At 42.1% G+C, this 5,943-nt stretch overlaps 1 long non-coding RNA gene across 1 annotated transcript; it reads right to left on the minus strand.

Moving 5' to 3' along the window:
- Window positions 1-292: 292 nt before the first annotated feature.
- Window positions 293-4,947, minus strand: LOC138161984 (uncharacterized). The gene is made up of 3 exons (XR_011168507.1): window positions 4,918-4,947; window positions 1,463-1,518; window positions 293-1,152 (listed from the first exon to the last, which is right to left on the minus strand). It is a non-coding gene; the product is annotated as an uncharacterized lncRNA (long non-coding RNA).
- Between the last annotated feature and the right edge of the window lie 996 nt (window positions 4,948-5,943).

Consider the following 5,943-nt stretch of genomic DNA (forward strand, 5'->3'; position numbering starts at 1 on the left):
ATGACCAATCATATCTCCAAAGTCCGTTACCCACCTCCTGACAGAGAAGCGAGAGGATCATACATTTTGGGGTATGGCCACCATAGAGATTCAGTTTGCTAGACTGTGCCCATTACCATCAAGAAGTGTTTGGGTTTGGCTTCTTCCCCGCCTTTCTTTCTCTCAGTTTTTAATGAAAGAGGGAGATAAGGGGTTAGCAAGAGTGATGCCCCCTCCAAAATAATTGGGCCATTGTAACATTATTTAAAATGTGCAGAAGAGAAGTTCTGAATGAAACACAGACAAGCAGGGCAGTTTTCAAAGTAACAGAATTTATTATGCACTTTTTTTAGGCAAGCAATATGAGAGTCATGATTTTATATAGAATTGGTGTTCTCTTATGTATGGAAATACTTTGAGGGGGGGGGGTTAAGTTCAAAATAAAAATTATTTTTTAAAAAAGTGCTGCCAAGGGGCGGCCAGGTAGCACAGCGAGTAAGAGCACTGGCTCCAGTGTTGAGAAGACCTGAAGATCAAATCCCAGGCTCAGACACTTAGCACCCACCCAGAAACACCTGGCTGTGTAACCTTGAGCAAGTTACTTAACCCCGATTGTTTAGGGGTGGCCAGGTGGCTCAGCGAGTAAGAGCACCGGCTCCAGTGTCGGGATGACCTGGATCAAATCCAGTCTCAGATACTCAGCACCACACCCAGAAATAACTGGCGGTGTAACCTCGAGCAAGTTACTTAACCCCGATTGCTTTAAAAATAAAAAAATAAAAAGTGCTGCCAACCCAGGGAAGAGATAAGAAAATATGCTTCCCTCTCTTCTTAGCAGGGGAGGGGAGCCATGGGTAGGGAATGTAGCATATAATGCCAGCCTTAGTTGGTTTAGCTTAATTTTCTCCCCTCTGACTTTTTTTTTATCCTTTGTTACCATGTATGGCTCACTGGATAGGGGAACAGGTGGGGATATATTAAGAAATGAAGGTGATGTAAAAACAAAAGTTATCAAATACAATTAAAAAAAAAAAATATGGCTATGCATTTTGGAGACTCCTCTGAAGCATGTGCCCATAGGAGCATTAAGTTTTCGCAGCTTTCTTTGCAGCACCATCCTTCATGCCCAGAATGAGTGTGGACTGGTAGGAAGCCCACCTCCAAGATGAAACTCTATAAGAAATGACAGAAGGCAGGGTGTTGTGAGCCTTGTGGAATCAAGCTTCCCTCCCCTGAGGATACTCAACAGTTGAGAGATGATGCCCCACACAGGACTGCATCCACCCACGTTCAATCCTGTGTGAGGCCTGAGAAGGCCATCAGAGCTACCCCAAGGTTTCCACAATGACTTTGATGCCTGGGGCCAGGAGAAAACTCCCAGCCCTGGATAGGACAGGTTCCATTAGCCCAGGACAGTCGCAAGGGTGAGAGATCTACCCCGGGGGTGTTCTGAGGAAACTGACACTGACTTTTGGGCACTTACCTGAAGAGAAGACGAATCAGCAAGCTGTCAGATTTGGCCATAGTCACTTCTCGTCTCTGGAAGGAGATAAGAAAAACATTACTGCAAAGAAGATCTTAGCGTTAATTAGCACTGGAGTAAGATGAAATTTGGGTTAAAAAAAAAAAGCACTTACAAGTACTAGACTGCACGGAGCATAGCTGGACGCAGTTTATTTGAAAAAAGATCAGGGGGATTTAGTGGACCACAAGCTCAGTCTAAGTCAGCCATGTAATGTGGAGGCCAAGAAAGTTCATGCTGAATTACAAGAGGCACCATATTCCATCTACCATGGAATGTCAGAAGTGGGAGGCAACCTTAGAGAACAGAATGTCAGAGCTCAGAGAGGAGCCTTAGAACAGAGAATGCCAGGGCTGAGATAGAACTTAGAACATGGAACATCAGACCTAGAAGAAGTCTTAGAACACAGAGCAAGGGTTCTGAAAGTTGGGAGGAACCCTATGACATGAGAACATTAGAAGTCAAAGGTAAAAATGTGAAAATTAAAAGAGGTCATAATAAATAAGAAAAAATTGGGGCTGCTAGGTGGCACAGTGAATAGAGCACTGGCCCTGGAGTGAGGAGGACCTCATACTTGACACACTAGTTGTGTGACTTTGGGCAAGTCACTTAACCCCAACTGCCCTCCAAAAAAGCAAAAATAAATTAAAAATAAATAAATAAATGAAAAAAGATCATAGACCATAGAATGTAAGACTTTGAAGAAGCATTAGAAGATAGAAGTTAACATGTAACTGGGGGAAAAGAAAATATTATTATTTTTTTTAAAGATAGAAGTTAGACTAGAAAAGCTGTACAAGAACCAGAAGTATGGAATTTTGAGTTGCAAGTAACAAAATATGGAATTCCAGAAAAAAAGTGGTTTTTAGAATACATAAAAGGCTAGAGCTGGAAAAGACTTAAAAATTAGCGAGTTAGAGTCAGAAGGGACCTTAGAACGCAGATGTCAGAGCCAGAGAATGTTTTTTAACAGAATTCAACCATTTTGGGGATCCTAGACCCCTCTGGCAATGAGTCTGGTGAATCCGAAAGAGTTCTTTTCAGGATCATGTCTTTAAATGCATAAAATAAAATACATAGTTACAAAAGAAACCAATTAACTATTGAATTACTATTACCAAAACATTTAAAGGTCCATGGTCATGAATCCCTGTGGACTCCAGGTTAAGAACCCCTGCCACGAGCTATCAGAGCAGGAAAATACCTTAAAATACTGAATATAGAACGTCACCACTAACAGGAAGCTTAGAAAATAGAAAGGCAGATCTAGCGATGCCCATCAACAGGGGACAAGCTGTGGTGTATGATTTTGGTGGAATGTTACTGTACTATAAGAAATGACGAGCAGAATGCTCAGAAAAACCTGGCAATGTTTGCACGAACTGATGCAAAGTGAAATGAGCAGAACCAGGAGAACATTGTACACAGTAATGACTTAGCTATTCTCAGCAATACAATTCAAGACAATTCCAAAGGACTCATGATGAAAATGCTATCTACCTCTATGGGAAGCACTGATGGAGTCTGAATGCAGATCAAAGCATACTCTTAAAATTTTCTTTGTTTTTCTTGTAGATTTTTCTTTTTGGTCTGTGGTTTCTTTCACAACATGACTAATATGGAAATATGTTTTGCATGACTGCACATGTATAACCTATATCAAATTGCTTGCCTTCTCAATGAGAGCACAGGGGAAGGAGGGAGTGTGAGAATTTGGAACTCAAAAAAAACAAATGTTAAAAATGTTTTTTACATATAACTGGGGAAAAAATAAAATGTTTTATATATATATATTTTTTTAAAAGTCAGAGCTAAGACACATGACTATATACTGTTAGGACTGAAGAGGTCGTTTGACCACGAATGTCCAAGCTGGAAAGGGTCTTAGAATATAAACACATGTTCGTAGATAGCAGCTGTGTTCTTCTGTCTCCCCACCCAATTTGTACTAAAGTACTTAGCACCTCTCAGGATTATCTTCTTTCAGGGTGACTACTACCCTCAGATTCAAAGGGCACTGTATGGGTCTGCATTCCTGAAGCTACAACTCACCATCCCCCACAAGTGAGTTTACACCCCCCCCCCCTTGCTCTGGTAGAGGGAGAGAGAGCTCACATACCACCAAACTGCTGATCAGAGCTGGCTGGCTTCGTCTTTTTAAGGGACACCCAGGACACCTCCAATCTTTCCCCAGTCAGCGGCCAGGCTCCCTTTATAATTTAATCAAAGGGCTTTTCCCACACTTAATAAAGGTATGGAGCCCTTTAATTACTAGGATTATATAAACCAGCACAGGGAGTAGGGACCAATCCTTCACCATGACCCTGAGGAAGCCAGCAGTTAGGCATAGACCTTCTGTGAGGTCCTAGACCTCCATACAGCTTGTGGGCCACCTTTAAACACATAATTGTACAAATTTGACAACAAAGTTTTATAAAGTTCCTACCGTGTTTCCCCGATAATAAGACCTATCCCAAAAATAAGCCCTCCCCTTACTGTGTAAGATTCCTCTAAAATAAGCCCTCCCCCGAAAATAAGCCCTATTGAGATTGCTACTGTAGTGAAGGTGATCCCCTGCGCTACACGCTACATTAGGTACCCTCTGTATGCACCCTCCCCCCCCCGGGTGAAACGCACGCCACGCTCCGAGCTGCATCCAATCAGAGCTGCAGCAGTGAGCACGTCATCCTGTTCTTCCTCAGTCATTTGCTTGCTGGTACATTTTTTTGTTCACATTTACCTGTTTATTAAAATTGCTGTCAATGTTCATTAAAATAAGCCCTCCCCTGAAAATAAGCCCTCTGGTGTTTTTCTGTCCAAAAAAATAATAAGACAGTGTCTTATTATCGGGGAAACACGGTAAGAGTCTTTCTTATATTCATCTTGGTGCTTGTAAGAGTCTAGACCAACCCAAATAACAATAAGGAAAAGGGGAAAAAATAAAGCAACGAACATTGTAGTAAAATAAATAGTATAAACAAAAAAAAGAGAGAGATAAAAAATCATCTTTCCTCCTGCAAAGGGAAGTCTAGTCCTAGAGAAGCTTCCAAGTGCACTGTTGGGTGACTGAGAGGAGCCTGAGAACATGCAATGTCAGAGTTGGGAGGGAGACCTTCAAACAGAGAATGTCAGATGTAGAAGGAACATTTTAGAGCCACAAAATGGAACCAGAATAGAAAGGGCTGTCGAAAGGAATTACCTCCAAACATATAATAGGAAAGGTGAAAAGAACTGGGTATATAATGTACCCGGTGTCAAATGAGACTAATAACTCCATCTATTCTTGGCAATCAGATAAGTTTCCATCAAAAATCATTTTGTTGACTCCCCAACCATATTTTCATCTGGGAAAGATGATCGCCATCAATCAGGTTCATTTGTCAGGTACATTATTTTGTATCCACTATTTTCCATACCTGTTGCTTTCAATCTTCCCCCTCCCTCCAAGTAGAATGTAAGCAGCTTGAAGACAAGGATGGTTTTGATTTTGAATCCGTAGTACTTAGTATGGTGGTGGGTAACAGGGAGAGTTTATTGGTTTAATCAAAGTGAATTAAATAAGCGGAACTTGGACCTAAGTTAATCATTGATGATGATGATGACAGTGATGATGATGATAATGGTGATGATGGTGATGGAGGAACAGAGACTGGACTTGCAATTTCATTGGTTAAAGAGATTCCCGGGTGAGGGAAGTCAGTGCAGCTTGGCAGTGTAGACGACTGCCTAGAGTTCTGAAAGGTTAGGTGACTTGCCCAACATAGCCAACATAGGAGAATTTAATCTCTTTGAGGGCAGGGATGGTTCTTCACCTTGTCTCTCTATCTTTGTATCTCCCAATACAGAAATAGTGCCTTGCTGATAGTACCCGGTCAATACTTCTTGGATTGGATTGGATTGGAAGGTGATGTGTGCCATCTTCTGGAGATCTGGGGAACTGCAGAAAGCAGCAAAGGAGGAGTTATGGCAGGTGAGCCTGGAGGAGTAAAAACCAGCCCCACTCCCCTTACTGGAGCCCCACCCAGGGCAGTACTATAAGTCATAGAGATTACAGGGGTTTTCTAAATGGCAGTTTTTGAGCTGGACTCTAGTGGTTGGTATACAAGTCCTTTCTGTCCGCTGACAAGTAAATCAAATCTTACCACATAGTAATACCCTTGGGGGAAGTGCTGGATAATGATGTTCATTTGATGGGTAGAGGAAATGCACTAAGAAATGTGCCTATGGGGGTGGGAAGGTGGTGCGGTGAATAGAGCACCAGCCCTGGAGTTAGGAGGATCTGAGTTCAAACTTACTTGTGTGACCTTGGGCAAGTCACTTAACCCCAATTGCCCTCCTGCCTTCCCCCCCTCCAAAATAAAAAGAAATGTGTCCACACCTGCTTCTACCCCAAGAGCTGCAGATGAAAAGGGCTAGGTGTCTCTGGAGAGCAAGTTGGATGA

The sequence above is a fragment of the Petaurus breviceps genome, unplaced genomic scaffold, assembly GCF_028583685.1.
Source record: "Petaurus breviceps papuanus isolate PSGF00001 unplaced genomic scaffold, PetGlider_PUasm1.0 185, whole genome shotgun sequence".
Lineage (NCBI taxonomy): Eukaryota > Metazoa > Chordata > Mammalia > Diprotodontia > Petauridae > Petaurus > Petaurus breviceps.